The sequence below is a fragment of the Corvus moneduloides genome, chromosome 11 (genome assembly GCF_009650955.1).
Source record: "Corvus moneduloides isolate bCorMon1 chromosome 11, bCorMon1.pri, whole genome shotgun sequence".
In the NCBI taxonomy this organism is placed as follows: domain Eukaryota; kingdom Metazoa; phylum Chordata; class Aves; order Passeriformes; family Corvidae; genus Corvus; species Corvus moneduloides.
Window position 1 is genome coordinate 19265849 of NC_045486.1, and position 21400 is coordinate 19287248.

Consider the following 21400-nt stretch of genomic DNA (forward strand, 5'->3'; position numbering starts at 1 on the left):
TCTTCACTCAATCTGTGCCATGCAGATAAGGACTGTGATTTTTCTGTGGAAAAATCTGACTTGTTTTGTTATTTCGTTGCACTCAGAGGCTAAAGAATGAACTATAACATGTCTTATTCTTGAGGAGTCCCCATTGCCTGGTTAATACCTGGAAGATGCAGCTCCAGAGGAGCTGGGATGTGTTGCTCACACTCAATATTGTGCAATACTGAAAGATTTCTGTTCTTGTGGAGAGCCAAGGAATTGCTCATTGTCTAATAGGCAGAAACAGATTTTTATTTCTACTTCTTTGGAAAAAATGCGTTTTGGAAAGGAGGTGACTAGTAAAGAATAAAGAAATGTGGAGCCATATAAAAGATAGCTTTATTATTTCAATCCAGGTTTTGTGGTGTTGGGCTCTGGTAAAAAATGAAAGAACTTTGTGCCTTGGTATGAACAGGTGCAGCAATTGCTTTTGCAATGAGTCCAAGCAAGTAACATTAAGTGCTCATTTTACACCTCAGTGAATGCTGTGCAAAGAGCAGAACTTCCCAGCAGCATAAGCAGATATAATCCCATTGATAGCTTTGGCGCCGGGCCTGTTCACTTAAAGCAGCGGAGTAGTATCTGCTCATGCCTCAGTAAACAAAACCTATTCTATTATATAGGTCAGGATTTGTTTTGGGACAGTCCTCAGCCTTTTGAATGCTTCCCTTTCCAAGGTTAACGCTGCGTTCCCAAAAAGAGCTTCTGTTCCCCCAGCCTCCCGCTCCTGGGGCTGCAGGAACTGTGGGGCCGGTGCTGCCTCCCCTCAGCTGGCCCTGAACAATGGGAGCAGTATTTGGCTTCCAATCCCTCGGAACTTCCCTCCCAGAGTGGAGAGGGAAGGGCTCCCAGGATGGATGGGTGAATGCACTCCTGGGCCCAGAGCCTGAGGAACACTTTTGGCTCCTTTAGAAACACGGCAGCTCTGTGAGACCACAGTGTTCCCAGCTTGAAATCAGGGACAAAAGGGTCAGGGGACCTTCCAAGGCCGAGTGCTGCCGTGGGGAAACGTGGACAGCTCTGCTGCTGCTGGGGAGGTGAACGAGCCGCTGGGGAATGGTGTGTGCAGCCGCCTTTAGCTGGTGAATAGAAAAGTAATTTGGAAAAGGAGTCAGGGCAGGGTTCTGCGAACTCGTTGTGGATGGGGCAGAGAGGTGGTTTGGTCCCAAAGCTGTAACAGCCTCTTGTGAATGAGGAGCTGCCTTGGGATTCTCTGTGGCAGGTAAGGAATATACATATTATATATATAACATTCTGCCTGCTCGCTACTTCTCTCCTTCCTTCTCTTCCCAACCAGGAGCCAGGGACAGTGGAGGGAGCAGAAGGGATTTTTCTCCTCTATTCCCTATTCCTGTAGCTCTTCTCCAAGAGCTCTGCATGAGCAGGGCAATGCTGCTCGGTGGTCCTGCCTTAGGCTCAGCATTACTTTCGGAAATGTTGGTACTGAATATTATCTTTTAATTTTTTTGAAAGAATTCATCAAAGTAAGATCGTATTTTGAGTATTTCTCTCAGTGTTCCCAGTCACAGGACCCAGAAAAGTTCAGTGCTCACTGGGGTTCTCTCAGCTGCTGGGAAGCCTTGAGCCAGTTGGGAACATCTCAGCTGCTTTTATATTTTGCTTTTTTTAATGGAAGCATTTGCAGCGAGGCAAAGAAAGGACATTTCCAATAATGGAGCCATCTCCTCCCTGGCAGATATCTCATGGAACCATGGCTCAGTGTTTTCCTCCTGCTACTCAGCTATGTTAAACTTCTGGGGTGTTACCTTAATTTCCAGCATCAATCTCACCAGTTTAAAGCAAAGCTTATCCATGGTAGTGTAAAGAAAAAAAAAGCACAGAGGGAAAGCACGTAATTCTCATCAAGTGTTGATTACAGTTTTGAATAAAATACGTTTTTCCTGTGCCATCACTGCTGTAGATTGTTAATAAAAAGAAAAGTAAAGCTCAGCTGTGTTCTCCTGGGGCTGGAGGAGGCAGCAGTTATTTGCTTCCCATTAGGAAGGTGACATTCCCAGAGAGATGGCCTAGAAAATTGTTTCCAGAGAGCAAGAAAAATTAGTCCAGGAGGGTTATTGAGCATCCAGCTCTCTGCTTTGCAACAAATTGCTGGGTACCTGGCAGCACATGGCTCTGTGACAAGTGTTCAGCCTGGGGGGTGGGGATGAGGGAGGAGATGCTCCAAACACCTCTTCCCTTTCACATTCTGGCTGAGCTTGCAGAGCTACAAAATTCCCATGTTTGGGCCTTTTGGGGACATTGATAAGCTGAGCAAGGACATGCCATTGCTGTACAAGAAATATGGGGCCTCATAATAATGCTGGGTTTGGGTTTCTGCTTGTGAAGTGCTTTTGATAGCATGTTGTGCTCATTTTCAAATTGTACTAATTAAATGGACCCTAAGACATAGGGTAGAAAGATATTAGGCATTTGTGGGGCTTTCTGTAGCAGTTTCCATGTGTGGTCTGTTTTTTTTTTACCTAGAAGAAGCTGTTCTGCAATTGGCTTTTTGCAAATCAAATTGTTTTGGTTTACTTTCGCTCCTAAATGTGACAGTGCACCTTATAAACCAGTGCAAGGGGGAATAAATCTGAATTCATTATTCCAAAACACATTTCACTCCCCTTCAGATCTGTTTGTCAGCGTTTGGCACTGTCACCCCTGTGCCTGTGGGACTGTCCTTTCAGCCAAGGCTTGGAAACTTTCAAATGGGAAGTAAGTGAGCACTCCCAAGCTGCTGCTGTAGGCTGAGGGAAATGAGGTTTCGTGTGCCATTTGTATTCCCTCTGGGTTTCTGACCAGCATTTCGAAGAGAAAGTGAGGAAGGGATTTACTCCTGTGATCCCTGTTGAGCCCAGCTATTGTGAAGGGATTGTGGGAGCTGAAAAAGAGCACCTCAATACCTGTAGGGACAGATCCATGAGAAATAAGGCTGATAATTATGTTGCTCATTATGAAGTTTGTTCTTTGATTTAGCAGCTTCCTGGAACCTGGGACAGACTCCCAGTCATATCTGGGGTGGAATTCATCAGCTGTTTGTTAGAAAAGAGCTACTACAGGTCCACAGCATGCAATTGCCAAAGCTGACACCTTGCCAGGACTCTGGATTTACTTTTCAGAAAGTGCCAAGGCATCTTTCATAGTCACAGATCACGACTCTCACCTTTGGGATGGGACACGAGGCTGGGCTTGTTGGGAAAAAATGGTTGCAGAAATAATTTGCCCAGTGTATAAATAGCATCTGCATGTGGTTGTGCTCCTCAGGAGAAGAGGGGGAGCCAGCTGAGCTGCCAAGCAGGACAGATAGATTGTATCTGAAAAGGAAAATATTGGTTGCAGGAGGACAGAGGTAATTGGGACCATATGTTCCAATCTTTTCCTCAACTGAGCAGTCATGTATTGCAGTGCAAAGAGCTGAAACTGCTCCACACTCATCTCTGAGATATTCTGCATGTTCAGTGATGGCCTTGAGTTCTTTGGGGCTGTGCAAGTCCAAAAATCTTGGTTGTTCCCTCTTTCAGCAGGAACCGGTGGCTAAGCTGGAGAAACAAGAGCCAGAGGTGAACTCGGCTGGTGAGGTTTGGGAGCATCAGGGAGCAAACAATGCCTTGGATATTGACATCAAATAGCTGGATAAGGTTTAGAAGTGATGGAAAAAGGGAGCTTCCTTCAGTTCTACAGGAAAGGACGCTGCTCCAAGTTCTCTGTGAAGGGAACAGTGTGGAATGGGACAAGAGGTGGAAATGAGGAATGCTAGAGGTGGCACAGGAGTGTGTGTGGTGCATGTGAGGGACTGTTCAGCTGTGCTGCAGAGAGCACATTTGTTCCAGAAAGTTACTTGAGAATGTTGTGCTTTTTAGCAGGAAGCAGGGAATGTTCAGATATGAGCGAGTATTCCGATTTTTCTATGTAAATTTGACCTCTGGCTTTCTGAAGGCCAATGGAGCAGGACTTTGCAAGGCCCAGGAGGCACATTAGCAGTGAGCAGCATCCAAATGACATTTCAAACACTAAATACAGCAACTCCTTCTCCTCTTCTATCCCATCTGTCATTGTTCTGTCTGTCTGGCTAATTTACTGGAGTCTTGTCATATGACAGTTTATTTCTCCTCATCACAGACTTATTTCATGTTTCTAAGATTTCCAGTTTGGCTGCAGGGAGGAATATTGCTGCAGTGCAACTCTCCACTTGTCTGAGAGATAAGCTACCAAAATCTCATTGTGCTTTCCTAGAGCAGTGTGGGAGTACCCCAGAGCAGTTCTTGACCCTGTGCCTTATCATTAAAAGCCACAAATCATCTGCCTTCATGATTTGAGAACTGAGAGTCCGTGTTGTAGTAGAGGATCAGTGTTGTTAATCCTGCACCTGTCCTGATAAAATGTTGTTCTTTGATGGTCATTGCACATGAGCTCCTAATTTACTTTTGTTGCCTTTCCTTATTTCTTCATTGCTGTTGTTATTTCATCTCTGTTTCTTGTACATCTTTCCTGCTTGGCTTCATAAAATGAGATTCACAAGGGGCTGGAATGATCCTTCCAGCCTGGGAGAGTGTGGCCAGGGTGGGAGCTGGCTGGGGAGAAGGAGTTGTTTGTGCTGCGTTATCCACTTGGTAGATAATGCAACAGATGCTGCTCCTCCTTGCCTGGAGATCTTTCCAAATCCAGCAAGAAACAGGCACAAGGCAGCACTTCTGAGCAGAGCTAACGGGTGAATAACTACATTCAGGACTGGAAATTCATAATCCAGGGGATTTCCCACACCACAAAACACGAGCTCCTAGTCCAGCCTGTAGTCACCCCTGGCTGTGCTATCCCAGCACGGAGAGGGTGTCTAGGGATGTGTCTCTGCCTCCCAGTATGGCTCTTGCTCCCCTTTATCCATCACTCCATTTCCCGGCAGCAAGGGGGGTGTGGAATTGCCATCCCACTGTCCCGAGAAGGAGCTAATCCTCTCTCTCCCACTGTGGTGTGTTTGACAAGTGTGAAGTGGAAGCAGGGGAGAGCAGGAGCAGAGTTTCAGCAATGCCTGTTCTGGAGCCTTTTATCAGCGACGTGGGGTTTCCTCTGCTGAGAGAGCCCCCTTTCCCTCCCCCAGGCTGCTGAAACGTGACTGTCTGTGGGAGTCTTCTCATGCTGAGCACCGGTGCTGCTCTCAGAGCTGCTTTTTGGGCTTGTCTTTGCCAGGGTTTCTGAGGCAGCCTCTGATCTCTCAGATAGGTCGAGTTTGCCGATGGAAGCTCTGCCTGGGAGCGTTCAAAGTGTGTCTGGCAGTGGCCTTTGAGTCGTAAATAATGAACATTTCCCAGGATAAAGTTTGGAGAAAGTGGGTGGAGGTGAATTTTTTGGCTGGGAGGAGGAGTGTGTGTGGTTTTTTTCTTTGCCTTCTCTGCTTTTTCAGAGCACTGCGCTGCCTAACTGGAAGATATAATGGCTGTATGAATTGCTATTTAATCAGGGATGCTAATTAAGTCTTAGCTCTTTAATGCTTTCATGGGAGAGCTGTATATGATTTGCAGTGGCTGGAATCGCAGTTGCAGGCAATTAAGCTGCTCTTGGCTTTGTAGGACCTGAAAGTGCAATTTTCTGAGGGATATTCAGCACTTGGAGAGATCCTATCACCTTTAACATTTCCCTTGGTCTGAGGGTAGGAGATGTTTGGAAAAGGAAATACTCTCAAGCAGTGAGGCAATGAAACAATACAATTTTGGATTTTAAGTAGCTTTTTTTTCAGTGCATAATGACAGTAGTACATCCACTTTTATGGCACAGTTAATATACTTGAAGGTTAAATATAAAGCCCATCCAAAAAAGGAAATCTCACTTGTTTTTTTTCAGCATTGCTTGTTTTATATTGCAATTGAGAAAGGTTCTGAGCTGGGGCTATCTGCTGCCTTATCCGATGGCAGCAAAGAGTTCCCACTTCTGGATCTGAGCAATCTTTTCCAAACGAGTGGGTCCCACCAGCAAGTGAGTGGAGAAATTTAAGGAGTGGGGCAAAAAGTGTGGAATACTTGTCAGGCTTATGTAGAGCAATCAAAACCAAGCCAGGAGCTAAATTTTCAACTGAGAGCAAGCAGGTCTATTTGGGATTAAGAACAGGCTGGGATTTTTAGGGTTTGAGGAGTTTTAAACCCCCAAACATTATATCTTGGTAGCTGATATCAGTGATACCGTGTTGTGGTCACCATAATTTTGATCCTCTAGGAGCTGTTTCAGTAATCATGTCCTAGCCTGTCATCCAATAGTATGCCACTTCTGCATGGCAAAAGGGACAGAAGGGAGAAGAAAAATGAAGAAAAATATTCATATTTCTCTTTTTTGATCTGAATGCTTCTTGGAAAGGCAGTCTGCCCTTAAGAGAAGGGTAATTCAGAGAGATTTCAGGTACTTGAGGCTGGAGAAACAGAGCACAAAATGGACTTTTTAGGTTGAAAGTGTGGTCCATAATCACAGCTCCTGGGATGAGAGGGGTGTTTCGCTTTGTCTTTGGCAGAGTCCCCTCAGCAGCCACTCCTCAGCAGGGAAGATGGAAATGCAAAGGTGAGGAATGGGAACAATGATGTCCTCACCAACAGTGTCACATCTCCCTGAGCAAAGGTTGGTCTTTGCCCACTCCCTGCAGGCTGGGCAGGTTCCCTTTCCCTTGGCTCAGTGTGCTGCTGCACTGCTCTGTCATTTCTCAGCCCCAGTGCACCACTGAATCATTTTACACCGCAGCCCTGCGACGATAAACTGGCAAATACTGATCGAGGGAACCGATCCCACAGACTGTGGCCGTGCAAATGGGGCTGAAACTCCCCGTGCCAGTGTAGCCAAGCAAATCCCTGAGCTCAGCAAGTCAGCTGGGGCACTGGAAATGCTCCAGTGGGTGAGCTGATGAGCTTATTCAACAGGGCTGTGTGTGGCAGCTGAGCTGGCGTTTTCCGAGCCTTTTTAACTGCCTGCCTGCTGGAATGCTCTGCTTGGTGCTGATTCTGGGACACGTGGGATCTTTCCCCTAGCACTCTGGGCTTTCTTTGTGAAGGATTTGAAGCAGTACCATCCTGCCTTCGGTCTGCCCTGAAGTATTTTCAATACGTACCTCAAATAAATGGTAGAAAGGCAGAAATGGTGATTGACACAGCTGATAACCAAAGGAGGCTCTTTCTGCTTTGCATTTGAGACCCGTTCCAGAGCTGGGATTAGCTGTGTCCTTCCAGGTTCATTCTCTGCAAAGCATTTCCTACACACTGATTTGATTTTTTGCTTATTTCTAGCCTGCCCCTCTTTTGACAAACTCCACAGGCGTGTAGAAGTTGTTCATGGCCCAGATAGTCAGACTTCAGGAGCTAAAACCTCCCCGAGGATCTGGATACCAAATTGCTACTGAAGGGCTCATACCAAAACGTGGGAATTGGTGAAACAAATCCTTTGGATGCTGCAAATTGCACTCTGATTTTGAGAGGGGAAGAGGACAGGCATTATGAGAACTATTCTTAAATTCATGGTGACCTTTGGAAGCTTGAATGATCCCCACCACAGGAGCTTTGTGTGGGGAGAGGCTGCACTTGAAGGTGTTTGCAGCCACCTGATCCTCCAGAGCCTGCTGGGTGATGTGGAAAACTTTGTGCTTCCTGAAGAGGAGAAGGTTCCCATTCCAGGTTCCTGTTCCAGCTCAATCAGTTCCTGTTAAATGGCTGTGGCCATTCCACCTTTCTTTTTGCACCTTTGCTGTAAAACAGACAAATGTTCCTCTATTGATTTTTGCCCTCTGGGAGCTGCTCTGTGTAACGCCCTGGCAGGAAGGAATCGCTGCTGCCGAGAGAACTCGCAGGCATCATGTGAGATCAATACCTCCCTCATTTGTTCCAATGTGAAAACACATGTTTTCCTAAGATCTGTTCCATGTATTTACCTGGAAATCCGCTCTTTTTTGGAAAGGTTGTCTGGGCAGCCCTGAGATGCTGATGGAAGTCGAATGCATCGATCCCAAGGAGCCCCTGTGGTGGGACAAAGTGACATCCATGAAGGGGAAAGCATGGAGTAGAACATGTACTATGGTGTGGCAGCAAAGGAATAGTTGCTAATCCATCCTAAATGACCCTGGATGCCTGCTGATGGATAACTTTCCTCACCTATTATCCAAAAGCAGCACATTTTCCTGATTGCCCAAAAAAATACAGCCGTCCCCATTTTGAGGCTGCTTTCTCAGATAAATTAAGGAAGGTTTTTATTGCATCTGTGAGGGCCTCAGGGCACTCCTCTCACATCTCCACTGGAGAAACTCTGGCACGATAATCTAATTTGGACTCCCTGAGATTAAGGGTCATTTGCAATACTTGAATGGCAGGAGTGTGCTCCGTGGTGGATTTGTACATTCCCTTTTCCAGTGAGGACCCTCTCTGCCAGCTCAGGGTCACGGGCAGATTTTACAGGTGGCCAGGGGTAGGATTGCCAGATGTGCTTCAGGAAACGGAATTTTTCCTGATAGACTTCATTATCAGCTACAGACCTGGCCCAAAGCCATGTCAGTAGAGAGAACTGAGTGTTGCTGTTGGGTCAAATTGGGTTTTTTGTTTATTTTCATACAAATGTACTTTAATCTGAGCCGGAATATAGGCAGCTTGAGGAATTTTAAAGAAAAACACTAAGAAATGTGGCTTCTTGAGTGAATCTGAAGCACTGATTGATAAGTAGAGGGTTTATTGCTCTTCCTGTTGTGCGGCCTTAACCCCAAAGTGGGTCCAGCTGGAGATCTTGGAGGAGCCCAGCTGTGGGGGAAGGTTTGATCTGTGCTTTTATTACTGCTAATTTCATTAATAAGAGAGCTGCTGTCCAGGAAGAGACTGAATTCCTGAACCAGAAACATGCTCAGGCTTTAAATGCTTCAATTGCAAAGTGGTTTTGTTTACTCTGAGAATGTATTCCCCACCAAAGCTGCTGTTTCAGATATTTTAATGTTGGTTTTATATGTGCTCGCAGTCATTAGTCTGCAAATGATGATTGAATTAGCAAATTAGATTCCTTCACCCTTGGCAAGTGCCACGAACCTTGCAATTGGAAGGCTGTGGAAGTCTGAGGGGGAGAAAAAGCCGTTCCCAAAAAACAGGGGTGGGGGAGAAAGCACCAAACCAAATTATCTGCTGCAGCAAATAAGGTTTTATCTGATGTAACTAAATGCATATAACTGGGTTGGGCTTTTTTTTCTGTAGAGTCAAATGAGATTAAAGTGGTGTCGGTATGAATGTTCAAATCCTCAAGTGTGGATCTGGAAAAATGTTTCCTGATATGCTCTGTCAGAGCAGGCAGATGAAATTAAAGCTGTCAGTCCTGCAGACTGCTGCAGACTCATCCATTTTGAGAGCAAGGCAAGCAGTGTGTGTGCACTCTTACCTGATAGGAAAACACATTTTTCCTCCTTAAACTTCTTGCTGATGAACTGTGTACCTTTGGAAAAAAGGCAAGCTCAACCTAATCTCCTCCAGGGGAAAAAAAATCATACCTCCCATGTGTCATATTTTTGCTCAAGTGGTTTATTATTCAAACAAATGGTGTGGGGGGAAGGTAACTCTGTCCTTCACCTCCTCAAGGAAGGTGTTGTCCTCCTAAGGCTTCCTACTGAAAAATATGCCCGAGAGATCATGGAAAATGTGTTTTGTAGTGGCTGAGAGTAAAGAATTCAATTTCTGCCTTTGAATGAGCAGTGGTCCCCTCAGAACAGGGATGGTCAATGGGCTCAAACAGGATTTAACACTTCCCCTGGGACAGGACCTGCCGTGTCACCAGCAGGGTGAACCTCTGCTGTCTCTCAGAACATTTGTCTGGCCCTTGTCAGGAATATACCTGGTGCTGAACTTCCCCTGTTTTGTCTGGGACCTGCAGGTTTTCTCCTCCTGCTTGCTGCTCTGGGCTCCTGATTGATTTTCCCAGTGAGTTCTGGTCCAGTGTGGCCTCAGCATCACTGCCAGAGGAGTTCCAGAACTCCAAGCACTGCTTCTGGGGCACAGGCTGAGGGGAAAATTGTCCCAGCTGTTGACAGTGGCTCCCAGGTTGCAGAACTAACCTTTGCTTCCAGATTGTCTTGAGTTCTCCTTGAAGCCTTGACGTTCACCAGATGGTGCCTTAACTTTCTGTTTGATAAAAGCAGCAGGCTTTGAGTCATGACAGAAGCCAGCATTTGGTGCTGTGTGCCTCCATGACCCTTTCAGCTGGTTGGCAGTTCTGAGCAATGTCACTGCTGGTACGTGGATATCTGCTGGTAAGTTTGTTGAAAATAAAAAAAAAAACCACAAAGCAATTCCTTCATGAGGCAGGGAATTGTTAATCTGTGTTTATATTGCAGCGAGTAAAGTGGATATTTTGTCTTATATTAGAAATGACTGACTTGTGTGAGAGCCAGACATTTGTAATGGTCCCAAGCAAGGGACCATTAGTTAGTTGGCACTCAAGGGATGCCTGAGGAGATTGTTCCATATATTTATTTTGACCAAAGCAGCAAAACTTTGAAGCTTCTTTACTTCTTTGAAGCTACAGACAGGTCAAACCAAAATTCTAGTGATGGTTTTCAGTGCGTGCCCTCCACACTGGAAATCCGTGTAGGATACTTCAATACATTCAAAATAAACCTATTTAAACCACCACAGTAGTCAGAAGGTAAAAACCACGCAGGTGCACTTTTAACCTCCCAAATAAAGTGCCACACCACAGATATGACTGCCCTGGAGCAAAGGATCCCTCCAGGAAGGGATCCCAAGTCCCCTCACCCAGGGCCTGACAGGTCCAGGGAAAGGTGCACGAGCAGGGGCTGCATCCAGAGCCTCTCACCTGACAAATCCAAATCTGAGCCCCAGAGCCAAGCAAAGACTTCCTGCCGTGAGGGTGTGAGAATTCAGGAGAAGGTTTGCATCTCTGAAAGGCCAATTAGTTACAGCAAGTTGATCTGAGGTGCTGCTGAGTTGTTGTTATGGGAATTAGGGCTGGGATTCACAGCTCCAAAATCCCCCCAAATGCATTTGTGTTCCGTTCAGAGCGATGCCAAGGTTTTAGAACAGACTGACCCCAATGCTTGTCTTCAAGGGAGGCTGGAAATCCTTTGGGACAGGCGTGAAGCCTTGCCCTGCTGGTATTGCCATGCAATTGAGCCATCAGCCAAAACCAGCAAGGACTGGTTTTCATGCATTGACCACTTGCAAAATGCTCGAATTTATCTTAAGCTTTTTATTTTTATTATTTTTATGTTTCCTTTTTTTTTCAACTGAAAAGAAAACAAATTGTTCTATTTATCTCCTACCTTCAGAGTGAGTGCCCTGATTGATTGTCCTTATCACTTCAAGCCAGAAAGTTTTATAGATTTGCAAAGCACCTCGATATTGCAGCTTCAAATTCCTGATTTGGCAGGAGGGGTGGGGGGAAAAGAATTCGTTGTTTCCATTTAAACTGCTTTTAGTTCAGACTGAAATCCCATTTAAACTTGAAGGTTTGGATTGAAGTTTGAGGATCAAAGAAAACAGAACAGATAGAAAATGTGGCTTTAGCTTGGAGCTATATCTGAAAAGGGTAACCTCAGATTCAGGTCTTTTCTTCTCTATACTGCACCCCCTCCAAAATGGGCTGATTTTTCCAGTTTCTCCTGCCAAGAGTCTTAACTGCATTAACATGTGCATGTGCCTGCAGCCTTTTTTTGTTTGCTTTGCTCTATATGATAGCTGCATGTAAGAATCACCAATGTAAAGTCTTCTCTTATTCAGAAGGGAGGGCTATTTAAAAGAAGCCACGAGCTAAAACGTAGAGGCAGCCCCAAAATTAGAATCCTTTGGATTAGCAGTGTTGGCAGCTGCTGTTGTCAGTCGAGAGGCTTTGTAAACCAGGAAACAGCATCTGCCAGAGCTTCCTCCTCTCCACCAGGCTTGGGGAAGTGCAGGCCTTGTGTTGGGCTAAAATTGGCAAAGGAGTTTTGTGGGAGTTGTGGGGGGAAGAAAAAAGAATTGCAACAAAATGATAGAAACTGAAAGAAGCTCATCTTGCACAAAGGTGGCACAGCCAGCCTCTAAAAAAGGGGATAATTTAGCTCTCTGTCAAAATGTGTTTTTAGCCCTCACTCTGATGCTCGGAGCTCCGTGGAGCCTGCCTGGTGGGTGGGTCTGGCAGCTTCAGACCACGGTCCCCTCTGGATGTCACCCAAAGTGACTTGCCCAGTCACACAGAAAAAATCTGATCTCAAATGTGCCAAGATGTCATCCCATGAAAATAACTCAGCCCTGGCACTTTCAGGCAGCATTTTCAGGTTTATGAGGAACTCAAATATCCCCAAAATCAGAAGCACTCACTGGAGGTGGCAGGAGGAGCACAGGGGATACATCCAGAACAAAAATGCTTTATTTTTGTGGCCCAAATTCTGTTGGTTTTATTAATACTTTTGAAGCTTTACTTGAGTTTGAATTGATCTTCAAAGCTCTAATTTTTCTTCATCACCACTTTACAGAAATTGTTTTTCTAGTCCTTGTGGCTTCCTATTTAAGCATGAAATTGAATCTTGGGTCATATTTTTAAGGCTAATAAAGAGAAGTGTTAAAACTTTGTTTCCCTCTCTCCACCCCACCCACTGCAATGGTGAAGGTGCACCTTTTCAAGCATTAAAATCAACATCCTTTTCCGATTAGAGATCCATTTGAAGACAGTATCTGGTCTAAATTTGGCCTGATTGGGCACTGGGAGTTACACAGGAATTTAGAGGCTGAGAAACACCGAGTATCTGGTGAAAATCTGGGTGTTTTGGTCAAATTCTGTACATTTTGGCCTTGCAGTCTTGGTCAAATCAGTGTTGGCTGCTGCTCCTCTTCAGCACTGGGCTCTTGTAGTGGTGCAATGTGGGGAATGACACAAAACAGGTGCCATTCACAGGCTGCTGATCAACAGTCAGTGTTTGCTTTAAATATGAGAAATTCAGGCTGGAATGATGCTCTTTCTGCTGCATTCCGACATGTGGTTCTACCTACTCTTACCCAAAACAATAACACCTCCAAAAAATGACACAGTGACAGATGGGAGCTGCCTCCAGTCCTCAAACAAACCCACATCCCAGGGGGCTGGAGCAGCACGTCCAGAAGGCAGGCAGAGGGTTTGATACCATGTTTTCACATCATGTTTTCACCAAAGGAAGTGTTTTACTTTGGGGATGTGGCAGCTCCAAATAATTTAGGCAATGTTTTGGTTTTCATAGGCTTCCAACACCACTGGTGACCCTGACGTGCTGAGTGCCCAGGCCTGGCTCTGGCAGATTTGGGCTCTGGTCTGGCAGAGCAGCTTCAGGGCAGCAGGAGCACCTTCTCCATCTCCTTTCCCTCATGAAACACCTCCTGCCAGCAATTTTGGCTATGGCATCCCAGGGCATTCTCTTCTCAGGTTAGAGATTGGTAAAAATTAAATAACAAACACCACCCCCAATTACTTACGCTGAGGTTTATTTTCTTCCCCAGTGACCGTGATCCTTGCCGGAGCTTTTGTGTGCTTTTATTTGCCTTTATTTGCTTCCACGAGGCAAAAAGTCTTTCATACTTAGTCATTTGTACATGCTGGAGATGAAAAGAGGCTGTTAGGAGAGTGTAGCAGCATTATTATTGAAGGTTAAGGGATTGCACTGGCACGCAAAGAAACTCTGCTCTAAATTCTGCTCCAGCCTCCTGCTTGGGCAAATTACTTTGCCTTTCTGAGTACTTGCTGCTCCCTTTTTCTGTCCTGGCTTCCTGCATTGGTGTGTCTCCAAGGTCGGGCTTTGTGCAGCTCCCTGGGCCAGCAGAAGCTCAATGCCCCTAAGGCAGGAAGTCAGAACTGCCCAACTCCTGCCCGCAGCAGCTCCCCGGGGCTGCTCCGGCCACAGCACGGACCGGGGGGCAGCTGTTCCACAAACGCCAAAAAAAGGGGCTAAACAGCAGGAAAAAGGGCTGGGTGGGCTGTTTATCACCCTCATCTCCTCCCAGGCAAGGGGGTGGGAGAAGGGGAGCGAATCTTGGGGTTGGTGGTACCTGTGGGTTGGCACCTTTGATGTCTGCAGTGCAGCTCAGGACAGTAAATCCACCGCTCCTCTGACCTCGTGTCTGGCTTGTTTCTGTGGCCAAGGTGGACCAGGAATGTTGGGTTATTTCCTGGGTGTCAGGTGGGATGGATGATGGAACCCGTTGTAGCATCAACCCCGATGCTGCCAGCTCTGACCTTTTTGAGCCTCTCCGTGTTCCCCAGCTGTTGCGTTTCCTCCCCTTCCAACCAGTGTGTGCTCTCAGGGAAGGCCTTGGGGTCTGCACAGCAACAATTAACACCGATCAGGGCTAAAGAATGGCACCCAACTAATGTAAAAACAATGGGCAAACCCATTTTTATGCAGCAGTAACTTGTGCTATCAACCTGCTCCATCAAACTTCAGATGGATGGGAGTACAACCAAGAGTCCAAATAAATATGGGAATGCTGTCCTTGCTTTGCTAAAGCACATCTTATTTACTGTGTGGGAGCTAGAAGTGAGTGTGTGCTTGCAGTAGATGGTGATTATTATCTTTTATTATATTTAGTATTTTTACTATATTTACTTATTTATTATATTTATTATATTTATTTATTTATTATATTTATTATATTTAATCAGCCTAGGAGGTCAAATTAGAAATTGTGGCAAAGACCTTATTGCAAAGAAATACAACAGTGCAAAGAGCAAAGGAAACACTGCTCCAGAAGGTGGGAATCACCAAAGCAGGCAGGTACCCCAGAGCCATTTGGTTCTTCTGTAAATTGCTGGAAATCCATCTGGTTTGGCCCAAAATGTTGTGATGTGTAAATATAAAGTAGTAGGAGAAGATTGTGCTAATGTGAGTTGCGGAAAAATCCACCCACAATAGTTTATGGGTGCCCCCAGCCTTGTTGGAGCTACTGGGATTGATTGGGAAGTGGTGGCAATCAGTATGAAAGCTTTGCAAGGGACTGGTTATCTGTTAATTTTGATATGATTCCATGATGAGTGGAAAAAGCTTCTCTCTCCTTGCATCTCCCTCCAACATCCATTGTCTGGCTTAAACAAAAATCTTACAGGGTCCAGAAGGGAATATCATTACGTGGTTATGAGAAAATGTTGTAGATTTTGCAATGGGCCTCAAGCAGACTCCCAGGGTTGTCAGGATAATTTTGCACTTGTGGTATAAGTGTGTTTTGCTGTATCCTGACCCTTATGTTAGCAGGAAGAATAAAATCCATTGTCTTTCAGAAATAACCTTGCTCTGGGCTTCGTGGCCAGCACTTTTCATGATTTTGCATCTTGCATTTCTGTTTTGTTTCTCTTTTTGTTAATTTTACTGGGTTTTTTTTCAGACTGATTGCAGAATCCCGTAAAACTGCACAGGTATACATTGGCTAGTCAATTCTTCAGAAATATGAAACTCTGGTTTCTGAGGATTAAGTGATTAATATTTATTTAAGGAACTGACCAGAATATGTCCTTGATGGCAACACTGTATAAGAGACAAGCTCTCACTGCAGGTTAGAGCTTTGTCTCTTTGCACCACGAGGGAATTTCATACCAGGAGAGCTACAGAAAGCAGTTGTGAATCTCATCACTGAACTGAAGCTGGACTTGGGGAGTAGATACCTGTTCTTTGGGCTCTAAATTACACAGGTATCTCCTCAGGAATACCAACATGTGAGCAGTTCTGGTCACGTTTTGTGGCTTTTGGTTTTCATCTTTATTTCTGGAGTGCTGAGTTATCCTTGCACGTGAAGATTGGAAAACTACAAAGCAGCTGCTTTTCCTTCCTGGTGGTGGTGGGCTTGTTTCCAAGCCATGGTTAAATATGGCATCCTTATCATTTCTTTGGGTTCTTGTGGCAGTTTGTGCATCTCAAGAGAGACAGATAAGTGCTATAAGAAGGCTGGTACACTTTAGGGAGAGGCAAGACAGGCTATTTTCAGGAAACTATTGTCTTTCTTCCCTTCATATGCAGACTCTGCTGTGTAGCTCAAGAGGAAATTTGTTTCCTTAGAGGCAGCTAGAACTGGGAGCAAGCAGATGAGTTTTCATGGCATGTCTTAGGGCCTGAAGGAAAACTGCCTGGCAGGAAGGGCCCTGGGGGTGCTGAGGAGAGTGGCTGGACACGAGCCAGGGCTGCCCAGGGGGGCAAGAGGCCAACAGCCCCTGGGCTGTGCCAGCCATGGTGAGGGCACATGAGCAGGGCAGGGATTGTCCCCTGTGCTGGCACTGCTGAGGCACCACCCCAAATCCTGGGGCACTTCTGGGCTCCTCAGGACAAGAAGGACACTGAGGGGCTGGAGCGTGTCCAGGGCAGGGAATGGAGCTGGGAAGGGGCTGGAGCCCCAGGAGAGGCTGAGGGAGCTGGAAAGGGGCTCAGGCTGGAGCAAAGGAGGCTCCGGGGGGACCTTGTGGCTCTGCACAAGTCCCTGACAGGAGGGGGCAGCCGGGGGGTCGGGCTCTGCTCGCAGGGAACAGGGACAGGAGGAGAGGGAACGGCCTCAGGCTGGGCCAGGGGAGGCTCAGGGTGGATATTGGGGAAATTCCTCCATGGAAAGGGCGCTCAGGCCTTGGCACAGCTGCCCAGGGAGGTTTGGAGTGCCCACCCCTGGGAGTGCTCCAACACCTGTGGCTGTGGCATGGGCGGACGTGGTCAGTGGTGGCCGTGGTGGTGCTGGTTGCACTTAGTGATCTCCGAGGTCTTTTCCAACCTTGATTCTGCTCTCAAGGCAGCCCCACGGAGGAGCAGCACAAAAGGCAGCCCCAGGCTGAGAGCGGAGGGTTCAGAACACACTGCGGCAGCAGGAACGAAGCTCTGCAGGATGAAACTGAAAAGCGAGGAAATGCCGGGCTCTGTGAAAGGGAACAACTGAGAGAGCCACAAACGAGCCACCAAACTTCTCACAGGGGACACCACCACCAGCACAGGTGTGAAGGGACATTTTTTTGCCCCAGAATTGTGAATCCACAGCCCAAGCCACGTGCACACACTGCAGATGTGTAGTTTTACTCCCAGCAAGCACTTGGGAATAAAAAAACTTCAGCCCCAAAGCTTGATATCTAAACAGCAACACAGAAGTTATAAAACAGCTGTCGAGAGAAACAAAACACAGCAAAAACAAAGCAGAAAGGGAGCAAAAACTTGTCATGCTGGCCGTGTTTCCGAGAGTGACAGGTTCTGCTGTGCTGGGAATGCAGCACAAAACACAAAAATCCTACTGCAACTCATGGATCCCACAGCAGGAAGGACATGGAGAGTCCCAGTGGGAATCAGGGATGCAGGACTCGGCTGTGCTGCCATCACTCCCTCAGGAATAGCCAGGTTTAGCTCATTCTGTCTGCCCAGAGAGGGGGGATTTGCTCCTGGATCCCCTGGAATGTTCCAGGCCAGGCTGGACTTTGGGGCTGGGAGCAGCCCGGGATAGTGGGAAGTGTGCCTGCCCGTGGCAGCGGTAGCACTGGATGAGCTTTAAGGTCCTTCCAACCCCAAATCGTTCTGTGAGTCTTAGAGCCCTGAAATTCTCATTACAGAGGTGGAACTGGAAGAGCTTAAGGTCCCTTCCCAAAAAAACCCCATTGCACGACTCTGCAGCTGCTGGAGCCCTGGGTCCATGGAAATGCAGTTTCAGAGGAGCTCCGAGGAAATGGTGTTTTGGGGAGAGCAGAGTGGCTGGAACAGAGGAACAGGAACGGTCTCCTCGAGCAAGCCCTTGCGTCTCAGGGAGCGGGATCGGCTCGCTCCTAACGCACCTGGTGATTCCCAGAGCGGGGGATGGAAATGCAGCCCTGGTCTGAAAGAAACCCTGCCCGGGAAGGCGGGCTGGGATTGGGAGCTGGCTGCGGGAGCTCGCTGTTAAAGGCGATCTTTTGGCTGTACAGGTGCGCCTTTGTCTCTCTGCGAAGCACCCGGCCGTAGCGCCCTTTGTGCTGCTGTCTCCTGATTTCCTTAAACTTTTATTAAACTGTCCCTTTTCTTCAACTTTCCTTCAAATTTTACAAAGAGTGAAGCTGGTTTTTGCCAGCTACGCATGCGCTGATCCCTGCGCGGGCGCTGATCCCTGTGTGGGTGCTGATCCCTGTGCGGGTGCTGATCCCTGTGCGGGCGCTGATCCCTGTGCGGGCACTGATCCCTCCATGGGCGCTGATCCCTGTGCGGGCACTGATCCCTGTGCGGGCACTGATCCCTGTGCAGGTGCTGATCCCTGTGTGGGCACTGATCCCTGTGCGGGCACTGATCCCTCCATGGGCGCTGATCCCTGTGCGGGCACTGATCCCTCCATGGGCGCTGATCCCTGTGCGGGCACTGATCCCTGTGCAGGTGCTGATCCCTGTGCAGGTGCTGATCCCTGTGCGGGCACTGATCCCTGTGCGGGCACTGATCCCTCCATGGGCGCTGATCCCTGTGCGGGCACTGATCCCTGTGCGGGTGCTGATCCCTCCATGGGCGCTGATCCCTGTGCGGGCGCTGATCCCTGTGCGGGCGCTGATCCCTGTGCGGGTGCTGATCCCTGTGCGGGCACTGATCCCTGTGCGGGTGCTGATCCCTGTGCGGGCACTGATCCCTGTGCGGGTGCTGATCCCTGTGCGGGCGCTGATCCCTGTGCGGGCGCTGATCCCTGTGCGGGTGCTGATCCCTGTGCGGGCACTGATCCCTGTGCGGGTGCTGATCCCTGTGCGGGCACTGATCCCTGTGCGGGTGCTGATCCCTGTGCGGGCGCTGATCCCTGTGCGGGCACTGATCCCTGTGCGGGTGCTGATCCCTGTGCGGGCACTGATCCCTGTGCGGGTGCTGATCCCTGTGCGGGCGCTGATCCCTTCATGGGCGCTGATCCCTGTGCGGGCGCTGATCCCTCCATGGGCGCTGATCCCTGTGCGGGCACTGATCCCTGTGCAGGTGCTGATCCCTGTGCGGGCACTGACCCCTCCATGGGCGCTGATCCCTGTGCGGGCGCTGATCCCTCCATGGGCGCTGATCCCTGTGCGGGCACTGATCCCTGTGCGGGCGCTGATCCCTGTGCGGGCACTGATCCCTCCATGGGCGCTGATCCCTGTGTGGGTGCTGATCCCTGTGCGGGTGCTGATCCCTCCATGGGCGCTGATCCCTGTGCGGGCACTGATCCCTCCATGGGCGCTGATCCCTGTGCAGGTGCTGATCCCTGTGCGGGCACTGATCCCTGTGCGGGCACTGATCCCTCCATGGGCGCTGATCCCTGTGCGGGCACTGATCCCTGTGCGGGCACTGATCCCTGTGCGGGCACTGATCCCTCCATGGGCGCTGATCCCTGTGTGGGCACTGATCCCTGTGCGGGCACTGATCCCTGTGCGGGCGCTGATCCCTGTGCGGGCACTGATCCCTGTGCGGGCCCTGATCCCTCCATGGGCGCTGATCCCTGTGTGGGCACTGATCCCTGTGCAGGTGCTGATCCCTGTGCGGGCACTGATCCCTGTGCAGGTGCTGATCCCTGTGCGGGCACTGATCCCTCCATGGGCGCTGATCCCTGTGTGGGCACTGATCCCTGTGCGGGCACTGATCCCTGTGCGGGCGCTGATCCCTGTGCGGGCACTGATCCCTGTGCGGGCCCTGATCCCTCCATGGGCGCTGATCCCTGTGTGGGCACTGATCCCTGTGCAGGTGCTGATCCCTGTGCGGGCACTGATCCCTGTGCGGGCACTGATCCCTCCATGGGCGCTGATCCCTGTGCGGGCGCTGATCCCTGTGCGGGCACTGATCCCTCCATGGGCGCTGATCCCTCCATGGGCGCTGATCCCTGTGCGGGCACTGATCCCTGTGCGGGTGCTGATCCCTGTGCGGGCGCTGATCCCTGTGCGGGCACTGATCCCTGTGCGGGCGCTGATCCCTCCATGGGCGCTGATCCCTGTGCGGGCGCTGATCCCTCCATGGGCGCTGATCCCTGTGCGGGCGCTGATCCCTCCGTGGGCCAGGACCGCATCACAAATAGTCCCTCTGGCAGATCACTCCGCGGGCGGGCGCCATTACCGCTAATACAAGTACTTATAAATTCAAAAGAACTCGTTAACACAGAAGAAAGCAACTATGCTTCATGCTGGGTGGGAAACACAGAGTCTAAGGGCACAACTCCCTGACAGGAGGGGGCAGCCGGGGCAGTCAGGCTCTGCTCCCAGGGAACAGGGACAGGAGGAGAGGGAATAGCCTCAAGTTGCTCCAGGGCAGATTTAGATTGGAGATTTGGAAAAATTTCTTAATCAAAAGGGTTGTCATGCATCAGAAGTGGCTGCCCAGGAGAGTGGCTGAGTCACCATCCTTGGAGGGATTTAAAAGATGTGTAGATGTTGCACTTGGGGGACAGGGATTCACGGTGGGCTTGGCAGTGCTGGGTTAATCAGGGATGGACCTGATGATCTTACAGGGCTTTCCCAACCTAGATGATTCCATGACAGTCCTGTCATCTCTCAACATGTTCCTGTATTTTCCCCCTGTTGTGCCAAGCACCGTGCGGGGAAGGAGGCAGAGAGGGAAATCCACTGGCCTGTTGTGTTCTTACTGTCCAGGCTTTGTCTCACCCCTTTGTGAAAAACGAGGTTCACTCTCCTGTGAGAATTTAAAGTGTTTAATATAAAGACAATAAGAGACACGTAAAATAAAGCAAAGGGATAACGGCCGGGTGCCTTCGCACTCTGCCAAGAGCACACCCGATGCTCGAGGTGAGTCCTTTTTATACCATTTTTACTGTCTGTTCTCTATTCATATTAAAACTTTTCCCGGAGCTGTTCTGCATGGCCACTCCTTGGTTCCGCCTTTTTAGAGCATGCGTAGTCTTCTGCCTTGTGGTTTTATTTCTTTTGATTCTTGGGGTTGGGCCCACTAGGTAAGAGTCGATGGTGGGGTGGATCTCTTAATTCTCCAGACAGTCAGGGCTGATTGCAGCTTTGGGCCTCTTTGCCCCCCGGGCAGAGCGGTGATAGCGGCTCTCGGACTCTCCTGGCCGCCCGTTCTCTGGACAGAGCAGCCTTTGGGCCCTTTTGTTCTCTGGACAAAGTGTTGATCAGCAGCTTCTTGGGCCTCATCCTCTACTTGCTTGGAGGTTCTCTTACTTGCTCACACTTGCTAACATTCTTGCTAAAAAGAGAGAAAACTACATCCGCACAGCAAAAGCATTTCTAACATTATATAATATCTACCTTAATACTTTGCGAGAAGCCAATATTATAATATATAACACCTTGTTTGACCCCAACTCTGCCTCCCCACTCCAGCGGCTCCTTCCTTGGAAAAGCTGCTGCTCAAAACACCAAATTTCCTCTGGCCTGGGGCTGAGCCCTTCTCTCCTCCCCACAGCAGGAATTGCCTCAGGAATGGTCCCCTCAGTGCCCTGCTGGCTCTGGGCAGCCCCAGCAGCTGGATCAGCCCCCG

At 48.7% G+C, this 21400-nt stretch overlaps 1 protein-coding gene across 1 annotated transcript in view; it reads left to right on the plus strand.

Moving 5' to 3' along the window:
* Positions 1–984: 984 nt before the first annotated feature.
* SLC6A1 (solute carrier family 6 member 1) overlaps positions 985–21400 on the plus strand; it is a 45561-nt gene continuing 25145 nt past the window's right edge. Inside the window, exon 1 of the mRNA XM_032120653.1 lies at positions 985–1246. The gene's annotated coding sequence lies outside the window, so the exon portion shown is untranslated. The remainder of the gene's footprint in view (positions 1247–21400) is intronic.